At 46.9% G+C, this 13,548-nt stretch overlaps 1 long non-coding RNA gene across 3 annotated transcripts in view; it reads right to left on the reverse strand.

Moving 5' to 3' along the window:
• The window catches only part of LOC121097382, a 74,921-nt gene that overhangs the window by 36,862 nt on the left and 24,511 nt on the right, over positions 1-13,548 (reverse strand). Inside the window, exon 1 of one of the 3 annotated variants that reach the window (XR_005830936.1) lies at positions 1,825-4,480. The exons of the other annotated variants lie outside the window; for them this stretch is intronic. This is a non-coding gene — a long non-coding RNA (uncharacterized LOC121097382). Of the gene's footprint in view, positions 1-1,824; positions 4,481-13,548 lie in introns of those variants that run through there. 3 annotated transcript variants of the gene reach the window in all.

The raw sequence follows: 13,548 nt of genomic DNA on the forward strand, positions 1-13,548 counted from the left end.
CGCCCGTGGGAGGGGACAGCTGAGGAGGGCACAGGAGAGAAAAGCTGCTGTCCTTTTTTTTGCCCAGGCCACAGCTTCGCACTTTGAAAGAAGGAAACGCCTTTGCGGCTGAAGGTTTTATATCCCCGTGACAGATCCCTGCCTGCAGCCCGCCAGCATCCTGCGGAGCTGGGATGGGAGCAGCCCCTCCGGCAGACACGGCGCTCGGCCGCGTTCAGCTTTTTGCAGAGTTGGGTCCTTGGCAGCCAGGAACAAATTAACATTCAAGTGAGTCTGTTTGGATAACAGAAAATGCAAAAAACTCCGCATGGCAAGTGGTCCCTTTTAAAGCAGCATTACAAGCCTGGCAGTTGTCCAACTGGCACAGTAGCTCTGAGCAGCAAATACACACCACTTAGCTGGCGATGTGTAAAGGGCACTCCTTTACAATTTCCGCCTTGAAAACGCTGTTGTGAAATCTTCCAACTTGGGTTGTATTCATACATCACCCAAATCAGCTACATATCATTCAGTGTAGCTGTTAGTCCCAGGCTTTAAATAAATCTAGCATCTGTGTCACCCACCAGCAGCAACAGTGATACCTTTTTTTTTTTTTTTTTTAACTTTGCCTTTTTTCTCTTCCTTTTGGCACAGATGGCTGGTTGATGAAAAGTCACGGATACTTCCAAGTGATTGGTTTTGCACCTTTCATTGTTTTAGTCGTCAGAAGTTCCCTGTGTTTGGAGCTAAAAATCTCACTGCATTCTCATCTATAGATCAAACTTCCCCAAAAGCTTCCTCTTCCCATCCTGTTTTCACCAGTGCCCTCACTGGATCAAACTCCGCAGCTGACCAGCAGAGCTGTCCTGCTTCTCTGCTTTATCACACAGTATTTGAGCAGAGACAGGTACTTCATAGCCCAGTCTGACTTCTCTTGAAGGGACCTGGTGGGACAACATCCATCCTCCACTGAGTTTCATGAGAACAAAGGAAAGAATCCAGATGGAAATACCTCCCCAAAGTGGCTGCCTCAGAGCCCACATCTCCTTTATCAGGTGCCAGAGCACTGGCCATCCCTCCTTATGGAGAGGGTAAACAATTACACTTTGAGTCCTGTGCAGGTTTGATTTGTCCCTTACTAAATGTTACCACTTTTAATTTCAGGCTTAGACCTTCTGGCAGTTCTGCAGAAGCATACACACGCATACAGAGCTTGGCAAATAGTTTTTCCTGCAGGAAAATGCAGCAGGAAAGCATCAAGCACAGCACAGCTCCTTCACCTCCCCCCGGTGATGCCAGCCTCAGCTCTCCCTCTAACACCCTTCAAGCACAGATGCTGCAGCCTGCCCTGGATGGCAACACATTTGGACTGTTTTGTCGTTGCTGTTGCAGGAACAAAGGTGATGGAAGATGGGGTGGGTGGGACACTCAGCACCAGGGCACTGGGGCAAGACAGCCCTGAGGAGCGGGGGGACAGTCTGCGGCAGCCTGCAGCGACTTGCCGCTAGAACAGAGCGGTGCAGTGTCAGACGGGCACGTTACACAGCCCATCTCCTTTCCCATCAGCTGAGGGTTGCTCTTTCCCGGTAGGTTTGGTTTTGCTTTGCACTCCCACTGCTTTTTAGTCTTCTTGGGAATTTCACAGATCAAACATAATCAAAAACCAAACGACTGACCCAAGCTCCAGCAATAGCTTGTTTTCTCTGCAAAGAGGTGGTGAAAGGGATTTGGACAAATCCAAGATTGGTTGCTGTCAACGGGGTATGGAACCTCACAAGGGCACCCTGCCATTTACAGAGGAGGAATGAGAAAGACCCAATGTGTACAGGCGGAGATATCACTCACCTGCACAGGCGTAAGTATGATGCAGTCACAGGGTGTATCTCCAGAGACTTGCAACCCCCTGGAGCATGCTGACAGAGGGTACCGGCACTGTTCAGAAAGGCTGCTGGGAGCCAAAGAAGTCAAAACAATACAACTTGTAGGTCAGGTTGCACTCACCATACTCACCCCATTGATACCAGCAAGGTTTCTGGTAGAATAAATTCCTGATTGGCTTGAACTGGAGAGATAAAATCTTCCCCTCATGGTTTTTTGCGACTGTTTGTCTCGCTGGGACCTTTTTTTTTTTACTTCTGATCTCATTATTTCTCTTCTGAAACACACTATTTTCTCTTGGCTTGCAGCTATCTTGACAACAGCCAATTTACAAGATTAAAAATTAAATGTAAATGAAAAACCTCAAAACTAACAACTAGCAAGCTAAACAAAAGAAAAAGTGTAACGAAGTAACTATATGCAAATAAGCAGCTTGCACAGGTAGCAGAAATGGAGAGGGAGTAATAAGAAGCAGTAAGAGGAAAAGATACTTTGGTAATTTAGGTAGGAAAATGGAAAACATTTTGCCTGACAAATATTTAGAGGCCAGTTGAACAGAACAGGTTTTGAAATGCGAGGGCCTTGCTCCTAGCACGAGTGAGACCCATAGAAAAACACACTTCAAGATTTGACATCGTGAACACAATCTCTACAGCAAATCCTCAGTGTTTCATGCCTGTTCTAGGTCACCAAACCCCGGGTGATGGGAGGGATGAGGCTACGCTGGGCGCTGTGTGCAAGAGCATCCACCAGCCCAGAACACCCCCCTCCCTCTGGCCTCGCAGTACATCAGGAGGTTTTTGATGCTTGCTCCTGCCCAGAGCCACCCACAGGGACAGGCTAAGCATAGCTCAGCTCAAGACTGAGGTCCCTCATGACCTGAGCAAATCTATGATGTTTGAATTTTGTTAAAAGCATGCAGTTCTGCGTGGTCCTTGGTGGGTCAATCCCCTTAAGCCATTCTGGCTATCTTAGACACCAGGGTTGTGGTTTTTCATGCCGTACCATCACTGCTTATGATGGGAACGTGACATGCAGTCGCGTTTGCAGAACTCGGACAGAGATTCAGCTAACGTCGCCACTTCTGCACAGACCGCATCCCCCAGACAGACTGACAGCAGTTAATGAGCTTCGTGGGGAAGCAGCGGGACCCTGCTAACCTTTTACTCCTTCCTTCTGCAAACCCATCTGCAGCAGTCTCCATCCAAGAAGCTTCCTTCCCGGATCAGAAGGAATGGAGCATATGCCAACGCTACCCGTGTGTGGGTATTTCACTCCCAGGACTCCATTTGCTTTGATTAAAAGACAAACAAGATAAAATACCAACCTACCTTATTGTGCTGGCCTGATCTAGTCTAATGAGAAGGTGTTGAGAACAGCAGGAATCACTTGTTTTTACAGACATTCAAGCTCTGGAAGAAGGTTTATTGCAAGAGCTCTTTTAGGGGTGGATTTCAAGCACCGAGGAAAATGGACACACAGGGTGGTGGCACCGAGGGGACACCCAGATCTGCTGGCACTCACAACCAATGCAGAAGCCACTCTGCTGGGATGGGGGGAGACTGGGCTCCTGGGGAGGGCTGCCTGCGCAGCTTGGTCCCAAGCTGCACCACCTCCCGGAGCTGGATTTTCTCCTGGGACCATATTTGAGCTTGTTTAGCTAAGTGCATCAAAAGTAAAAAAAAAAAGGCACAAAAGCATCAAGAAATGGAAGACAAAATTAGCTAGCTAGGATAAAACCTGCCTGATGGGTAGCATTATGAATGCCTAAGAATAATCACAGTCCGCCCAAATACTATTTTCAAAGGAAAGTAGCTCAGCTTTGATGCCTTTGGAGTCCAAGGACTTTGGCTTTCTGCTTAAACTCCTTCCATTGTGTTTCATGTTTTCTCAGGGGAAAACACAGGCATCAGAAAAACACCCTTTTTGTTAAGTAGGCTGCAGCTAAAGAGATGGCTTCACCTCCCGTGTAGAGATAAGAAGTGCTTTTCTTTTCAAGAGGTTGAAGTAAACAAAAATCAGCAACCAAGGGAAACAAAATGCCCGAAGGCTCTTTCCTGAGTGCTTGTCAGTGCTGAACAAGTTCTATTAAACCCCAAGACCCAAACCAAGCCACAACCCAGGATCACAACAAATGTTCAGGCACTCACACTGCCCTATCTGGGCAAGAGGAAGAAGAGACACAGCAAGAAGAGATGTTGAAGTGTACTTTTCTCCAGGAAAACAAAAACAAAAGTTGTGTGAGAGATGCCTGTGAAGCCTGCACCCTGTGGCACACAGCGGGAACATTGCCTGCACTCACCACCACATTTCTGCTACCTGCAGTCCTGCATGACAACGCATCAGGAGCTCCGGGGCTTTGCTTCCTCCTGGGAGGACTGATGTTTACTTCCATCCTGATGCAGCTTTGCTCTGGCCGCAGGTTTCAGCCCCCTCGTGAGCTGTAACCATTGCTCGCCCCTTTCTGTCCCACTGCCTACGCAGCGGTGGAAGTCTGCTCCTGGCCCTCCAGCTTCGCTGCCTTCTCCCACGTGCCCTGGCTGCCCCCATTCCCGCAACCCAGCCAGGAGGGTGACAGAGCCGACACCAAATCCCCAGGGCTGCAGGTACCACAGCACTATAAAAACTAGCCGGCTGCAACAAGGCTTTTACTACCCCATGCCAGGTTAACTTCAATGAGTAGTTCTTGTGCCTTGTCCCGACACAGCCACCAGTCCCCCACAAGGTTTCAAAAGTTCATCTACTGTCCTTGCTGTTTCTTCGTCCTCTTCAGGCCAGTACACCCTGCTTCTTGCCTCTGCTGTGTCCAGAGTCTTTCTTCTCCAGCTCCTCTCCCAGCCAGCCTCTCCTCATCCAGGCCCTCTACTTCTCCCAGGGCCTCTCCTTAGCTCTCCTACATCTGGGGTGCTCTCTCCCTCCTCCCTCCAGCACTCTTCTTCCATACCCCTCAGAGCTATTTAACTATTTAGCAGAAACCAGCCACAGCTGCACCTTATCCACGTCAGCCAACCCGCCGCCCCTGAAGCCAGCCCACAGCTGTACATTATCAATGTTAATTAACCCAGCTTCGTTGCTCTACACTGCCCATAGAGCCCCCAGCCGGGCTCTGTGGTGGTACGGGCAATGCCCTGCAGCCTTCCCGTGAAGCACCTGCATTAGGCTAGAGGCCATGTGGGTGAGGTTGCAGGGTGAGGGCACCCGGGGGCTGACAGGCAGCACTCAAACAGTCAAGCAAGGAGCAGACGCTGTCTCAGGAAGCACTGCATGTAGGTGGCTGGAGGCCAGAACCACGCCGGCTACAGCGCTAACTTAGCAGCAGCAGACAACTTTGCAAACAGCCTGCAGAGCAAGCTCCTACATAAATCAAAGGGCTTCAGGTGGGGTCAGAAACCCCATCCACAAGGTTCAGGGCAGGGAGATGCCATTCCTAAACAAGGCAGGGATGTGGAGAGCACCAGGAGGCGGTGGGGTGCAGCACAGCCCCAGGAGGGCACCCCAGAGACCTGCCTGCCACCCCTCGGCTCCCGGCAGGGACAGGCTTCATCTGCTCAAGTCCAGCATTCATATTTTAGCTCTGTATTTTTCTTAGGCTGGCCATATTCTTATTTCCCTCATGGGACCACAGCTGCCAGGTTTGCTCCATCTCCACGCAGTGCTTCTGTGTCCCTAATAACTACAGATCCCACGGGCAAATGTCAGCCACCGCTGATGTCTGCCAGGCACTGTGTCCGGCCAGTCCTGGGAAGGCAGCACACGGGTGCCGTTATCTCAGTGCTGGAGCAGGAAGGCTACAACATGAGCCCAGCCCTGCTTTACCATGCACCACAAGATCTACCTCTACGTCTTCAGGCAACTCAGCTTCTATGTTTCTGCAACAGTCAGACAGACTTGGATATTTTTTATGATCAAATGGTCCTTTAAAAGGATGTGTCGTGCAGGGCTTTTTTAGATAAAGGGGCTTTCAATAAAAAGACTGTGTCTAGTCCCGTAAACGGTCATATTTGGAGTAACTCAGCAAAGTTGTTAGTGAACCATTCTCAATCAGCACTTAATGAACAAGAACACAAGAAATTACTACCATAATTATCTGCTATGGTAATTTCACATTTTCTTTCACTAAGTGAACGAAAAATAAAGTGACCGCAATTACCTGAGATTTTAAGTGGAGTCTTGCAGCCCTCTCACAATTACTCAACGGGATGGCACTGTAGTTTCCTCTGGCTGCCCAGATGACAAGAGGAGGTGGCCCCGGGGTGCAGCATCATGTGTGTTTTATAGGCAGATAAAAAAGAGAGGCAGTTTTACCTACCGCAGGTAGTGGATACACCTGTTCTGGAGGCAGGCTGCAAGACCAGATCTTGTCTTCACCAGTGCCAATGAACTCCAGCAAAGTGCCGTCACGTCAAACCTGGTGTCAGTCAGATCAAAAATCGGTATTTATGCTGCAGCTAAAAGATCAGTTTCATCAGTACCACACGGTCAGGGCCAGTGCCCTGGGAGGCAGGAGGGCTCGTGCTAACCTGGAAACACTGAAAAGCTCCCCAAAATGCCCAGAGGGACAAGGTCATCCCCTTCCAGCAGCGTGTGATGCTGTTAAGCTGGGAAGGGGTCAGTTGGAATCTCTGTGCAACAAATATGTTTTCAGTGACGGGACCCCAGTCCTGACCCCTGGCCGAGCCTGGTGCAGAGTTTTCCTTCAGCTGGGGCTGCCTCAACAGCAATGTCTCTCTGTGGGGCCCGGTCTGAGGATGCACCACCCAGAGAAAAACAACTCTGTCTTGTTTAAGTCTGCAGGGCATCACTCAGCTTTATAGCCCATCCCCAAACAGCCCCCTGCATGTTTTAACCTGTGGTTTTTCAGAGAGCAGTCGACACCTGGACCCTCATTTCTGTATTGTGTCCTTGCTTTTCTTTCACTATTCCCGTAAGATTCAAACAAAACTCCAACCACCACCATCTTCTGCAAATCACCAGAAAGACGTACTTATGCCAACTAGCAAAGCGTGCACAGCACCCTGGGTCGGGTCCTGGCTGGGTGAGTGCTGCCTCCGGTGCCCTTGCTGTTAAACGTGCCTGCGCTGACCCTCTCCCAGGAGTTGCCCCCGTGATGATCGAGATTGTGCTGCTGCAGCAAGGAGGGTGGCAAAACACTCCAGACTTCTGCTCTGTGGTGAAGTCTATAAACCCACTGACCTGGCGCTGTTTGACAGGCAGAAGAGCAGACACACAGCATATTGAGGCTATTAGCAAGAGCCAGGCAACAACAAACAGCATCGTGCTATGAAATTAAATTAAAACGCAATAAAAATCCCAAATGGGAAAATATGCAGATCATCCTGAACTTTGTCACTTTGCTGAATTACAGCACGTTTAGCGACAGGGATTGCTTTTCAACTGGAAAGTAACAGGTTTTCCTGATGTTGCTGAGATCTGGACATAAAAAGTAGTTTTCTTGGGAAGTAACGTTGGAAATGCAGCAGATCTTCTAGAGGAGGTTGCTTCCTTTCATTCAAAGGATTATCTGTTTTTAAGGAGAATTGGAGTTTTAATCAAAGTCCTTTCTTATGTTTGTCAAAAGCGGGGAAAGTGGCAACTGCTTGTTGGTTGTTGGCTCGTGCTGAGCCAACCGTTTGAATATTATTCCAGTTGATTAAATTTGCATTGCTAATAGGGGAGAAGCCATATGCCTCGCGCACCTGTAGAATACAGCTCCGGGTTTTGAAAGGTTATTAGCACACTATTACATTCTGGCAAGGAAGGGTTTTTTTCGGAGTGGGATGAAGAGCTCCTGGGGGTGCAGGGGAATGCAGCGAGTTCTCTGCCGCCCACACTGCGCCCTCCTGCCCACACTGTGCAGGTCCTCTTCCATGGCAAAAGGGGAGAGGAGAAACCTGCCTCTTCCTGGGCAAAACCCCTTCGGCTTTAGCAGGGAAGTGTCTATCTGGGCAGCACGAAATCTCATTTAAAAAAAAAAAAGAGCATGCAAGAGATTTAAATCTTACTGAATGGCTTATAAAGATAATGGAATTGCTGGTCTCTGTCTGGCTTCAGCTGAATTTTAAATGGCTTGGGTAAAAATGAGGGGTTTGTTTTTCTTGTTGTCCAATTAAGAACTTTATCATCGCTAGAGATTGCTGAAGTCATTGCTTTCTCCTTCAGGTTATATTAAAAAAATTAAACAGACTTCTACTCCACTTAAGACTTTGTAGAGGGATTATATCCTGATTAAAGCGTTAAAAATTAATGCCACTCAGACAGGTCCCTTTGGATTCTACAGACTGCAGCTACTGCCTGTCTCCTCCAGGTATTTCAGTCGACATTATCTGTAATTAACATTACGTGTCTTAGCCACTGGCCTTTTCTCAGCGAATTTTCAGCAGTGCCAAATGGGAACCAGCCCTGCCTGCTGTGCAAACCAGTTTCGAATGCCAGGCAGATCTAGTCCTGTCCTCTTTCCATCACGCAGCTTTTTTAGCAGCGAAGCAAACGCTATATTGAGAAAAATTGTGCATTTAACTTCCCAGGCTAAGGATCCTGCTTTGAGATCACCTCTCAATGCTCACTCCCACCCTTGTGATATCCAGGCTCAGAGACACCATCTGCTTTTTTTTTTGTTTAAAAGCTGTTGCCTGCTAAGAGGACAAAGCATTTCAGGAAACCCAGCTATGCTAACACTGTACGTGACACAGGTGGGAACGTGTTTGGTCCCAGGATGGAAAATCTCTGCGAGGGATTCCCATAAAACCCGAGATGTACCATCAGAAGAGCCCTGGGCAATCACTCCTCTCACCAGCTACCAACCCCAACCCAGCCTCAGCGTTTGAGTATTGCAAGTTTCACACTCCCCTGAATTTCCAAAAATTTACTGGGCTAATTGGTAACCATTTAAGGAAGCCAGGCAGTGAAGTTCTTCACAGCAGTGCTGTAGAAATCACAATAGGGAGACAGAAACACGAGCTTGGGAGTATGTGTTCACAGGCACGTATGTGCATTCTCTTTACTCCATGAGTACTTACGGACAGGCAGAAGGAAAGATAAACTTAAGCGTATTTTTTCCCAAAGCGTGCTGATAATCCCAACCCAGCAAAGAGGATCCAGCAGGAGGAACGCTGCTTTTTGTGCAAAAACATAAAGGAAATACCTGATGTAATGAGCTCAGAGATGAGTCCAGGCAGCAGCATCCAGAGCAGAGCTGGTGAGTGAGAGCCAGCCTGGCTGTCACCGCGAGGACCAGGAAGGAGCCCTGGGAGACAAAAGGACAGGGGGAGCAGGGTGCCAGGGCTGCAGCTGATTTGTGAAAATTAATGCTTCGCTGCAAATACCTAAGGAAAAACTTGGGACCTTTAAGAACTCAGAAGGAGACCTGCCCCGTTTCCTACTTATATTAATGCATACATTAAACTTGCACTGCTTTAGCACCCCCTGCGCTGGCTGGAGAGAGGCAGTGTTGGCTGCGTCCTCTTCTGATGCGCTATGCCAGTCCCTTTCCACCTACACCTCTCTTGGTTTTAAAAATACACCTTCATCAAGACAGTTACCTTCCTATCACGATGTCTGGAATTTGCAGGTTGTCTTAAATAAAGGACATTTTTCAGAGCTGGCAAGAATATTGTTACTGCAGTCAGTTCATCAGAAAGTTTTGTTGGGGTTCAATAGCAATTGCCTTTTTTAATTGTAAAGTCATTTATAATGATAAAGCTTGCTGTCGGTTTCCCAGAAGTGTCTGAGGTGATAATTGCCATTTAAATAATATTCTTCAGGGAAAATTTTATTTTGATTAATTTGTCAAATTATGAAGTGTTTTTAAAACTGACAAAACATTTTGTTTGGGCATTTCCAAAACAAAAATATCTGGGATAACAGACAGGATGGGGGAGGCAGTGTTGGGATGAGATCACTTTAAAAATTCCAAGGTTTTGACCTAACGCAAGGCAGAAATGTCAAACCCTCAAAAACATTGGTAGGCCAAGAAACCAAACCACCCAAAGGAACCTGATGTTAATGCCTCAGTGCCCATGCAGGGTTCACTATAGTATTAGCCACAGCCAATATGATGTTGTTAGCTCCCTGCTTTTCCTAGATTTCAAATGCCTTGGTTCCCAAGCCCTGGCGAGCTGCCTCCTCCCGTGGCCGCCCACCCCAGCAGCCGGTGTGGCTCAGCAGTCTGGCAGGGATGCTCAGGCTATTCCTGTTGTCTCTCCCAGAGCTGTAAAGGCAGCTGTGTGGTGGTGTTAGAGGAAAGGGCAGCTGTGCTCAGTGCAAGGCAGGCACAGAGCACAGGTGCCTACAGCAGGCTTTTTCTAAGCTTCCCCAGCATTTATTCCTGCAAGAAAAACAACCACCAAGGAAAGCAACAATTGTCACGTAATTGCAATATTCTGAAAATAATAAACTTCCTTTGGTAAAGGAGCGTGTTACTAACATAAACGTACAGGGCTAAGATTGAAATAAGGCTCCAAGATAATGAAAAATGTGCAAGGACTCTAAAATAACTCCCTGCAGAACAACAGGAGCCTCTCCCGGGCTCAGCGCTAGCATCCCACATCTGGGATAGCTCATTAAAAACCACCCATGGTACTGAGCAATGCCCAAGGAGCAATGCCTAAGCTCGGGACAGGAGCAAAAAGCTCAGTGGAAAAGAAGAGCTCAGAGCACTCTTCAAGGTGAACCAAGACGTTTCAAGTGATGTGAGATCGAGAAGCCATCGGCATGGCCAACCTTGAGAGACAGCTATCAAAGCACAAACACATCCCTTTAGGAAAACAAGGCAACCCCTCCACAGCCATACCATATAGCAGGCTCAAGGGCATGTGATGTTTCAGCACGCATATCGCTGCTCTCTGCTCTCTAGATTGGGAAGGACCTTGAATGCTCTCTTTAAATTTAATTTATAGACAAGAAACCCAAAGTTTCTTAAAAGAGCACATCAATAAATTAGCATCAAATTTTGCTGCCTTGTCAAAGATTACCAGTTTTAATCCATTTCAAGCATGAATGGGGAATTAGAAAATAGCGCTGAGATATTAATAACAAGTAGTTCAGTGTGTGCCCTTAATTTGCTTAAATTTAAAGGGCTAGTAGGATTTTTTCATGCAGAGTGGCGAAGAAGCTGAGCAGATAGAATAAAAATGGCTTAATGTACCTAGAGCTTTCAGGCTAAAGCTCTGTTTTCCTATTGGTTTCTGCATCAGACATTTTCTGGCTGAACCTGTTAGCAGCTGAGGTGTATACCAAAAGTAATTAATTTACAATCATCTGAGTGAGCATGACTAAAGCTGTGGACAGAAGTACACAACTGGGCTTCAGCAGTGGACTGTACCTTTGACTTTTACCTTCAAACCGAAGCATCCTGCCTTGCTCCACTGAATTTACCAGCGGACTTCTTAGCTTTACTACAAGGAACCTCCTTTTATAACTACATCCTTTAGCCCCAAAGGCTACAAAGCCCACTTTTCCTTAAAAAGCTGGATACAATCTCTCTCCAGCATGACTACTAAAAAAGGGATCTACATTTTCAGTTGGAGGGTGGATCTGAAATCAACATCCTCATATGACATGAAAATAATTGTTTGCATCCATGCAATGCACCTTGTTTTGTGGAAATGTTCATTTAAACCTGGATTATCAGCACCCATATATTCTGCATGTTAATGCTGTTAATGCAGAATGTGTCTACATGACTTATGGTATACGCTATGATGAAGGGAAATAAATCATCGTACACATAAATCAACGTAAAGGCAGGGAGACTGGTCCAGGGTTAAGGGACTAGCCTTGGTTTGGAACACCAAGGCTCACGTCTCCTCTGCAGCGGAACGTGCTCACAGATGAGCCCTGCAGACTCCGCCATGGTAAAATGGGGTTATAGAAATGCTGTAGCTCAGTCCAGGAGGTGTTGCAAGGGCAAGTCTTGCACAGATTGGGGAAAATTCAGTTATGACTATTGAATAAAGTGAAGAAAAAGTCTTCATTTCATACGTAAATTACTTTAATGGAAACATTGCCATGGGGCAATATACACCCAAGTTTAGGAGGTTAGTTTTCTCCTAACTTCAGTGGACTTTAGCCTCAGCAGCTTGATCATTGTGTCTACAGCTTACAGATTAGACAATGATACTCCCCATTTGGCATCTTCACACCAGCCTTTGTGGAAATTCGTAAGATGTGGTTTTCTCCTGGACACGTCAAATGAGTCACTTTTTCTAACCCTTTAAAACCCACATACAGTTTCCAATTAAATTTCTATCAAGTGCTAAAAATAAAACGGTGGGAAAGAGGAGCTGCGCAAGTAACAAGGCTACTAGGAGACTCTCCAAACATACTTCTCCTGTGAGCTGCAGTGAGCCAGCCTGCATGCCCAGCAGCACTATCCTCTATCCTCCTCCTGCTCCTCTCTGCCTGCTTGGTTCCAGCCCTCCCACCCCCAGGTGCTACAGTAGTCCATGCTGAGATCTATGTACCAAATGAAGCACTGTGTGTCCTCTGAATAAATAATAATAATAAAAAAATCCCAAAGTTTCCATCCTGAAGGGCCACACATGGATGAAAGGTATGCTCACGCATCGCTCCCAGATCTTTTACAAGCCTGGAATCATTTGAAAAATCACTCTCTTGGTGCAATATCATTCCATGCTCCTCATAAATCACCTTAAATGTACCCATCTACACACACACTGGCTGGAGATAACCTTTTGAGCCTCTATCAATTCATACTTGGTCTGTGGATGAACAGCAAACAACGCAAGGCCAAGACCCAGAGGTCTGTCTGGCGTCTTCTGTTAAATCCCTCTGTCACTGATGGTGGCTGCCTCCAAGAATTCACCTCATCTTTCCATCAGCAACTGGGAAGGCAACTGAAGATGTGCTTGAATAATCAGAAACTGCCTATTAGACCCCATGAAAGAGAGTCTCAGGGGCATCCCACACAGCAGGTGCTCACGCACCCCTTTACATGCTCGCACCCCCTCTTGGGACAGGATACCTGTGCACGTAGGAGCCTCCAGCCAAGTTGCTGTGCTTCCAAGAGCAGAACAGGTGGGGATAAAGGAGGTAAGATAGACCAAAGGGCTTTTAAACTGATTGTCAGCACTTCAGGGAGAAAATTAACATGCCTCAAGTTGTCTGGAGAACACCCGCTAAGCCTGCTCCCTAGCACGGTCCCATATAGCAGCCATTTAATGGGTGTTAATGGGCTGGTGCCTTCAAAGCTTTTCAGTCAGCACAGACGCTTGCCCTTTGACAAACCACTTTGATCATTTACGCTTCTAGTTATTTCTAATTCAGAAAATATCATATGAATTGTTTGAAATGTGCTGTACAATAGGGCATGGTATTGTTGATTGCATCCCCTAAACTTCTGCAAAGCAACTAGCAAAAGTTTGATGCAGGCAGGTAAAAAGGAAATGAGATTAATATAAATTGAGCTGTGAGTTAAGGTTCCTTTTCTCCTCCTAGATAACAGTAGACGGCATTAGGATAAAGTTGTGCAAGGAAGTTGAGACATGACTGCAATATTATGTCATAAATCACAGTGCCTTGACATAACCTTATTTATAACCTGCGCCTTATTCCCATGGCCCTTGCCATTACACGGGAAAATGCAGATGCTCCAAGGCCAAGAACAGATTTCAGAACCAAAGTGAAGAAAGCAGAGATCATGCTCATCACTAGTTTCTAGTAACAGTCTTCTCT

The sequence above is a fragment of the Falco naumanni genome, chromosome 14, assembly GCF_017639655.2.
Source record: "Falco naumanni isolate bFalNau1 chromosome 14, bFalNau1.pat, whole genome shotgun sequence".
Lineage (NCBI taxonomy): Eukaryota > Metazoa > Chordata > Aves > Falconiformes > Falconidae > Falco > Falco naumanni.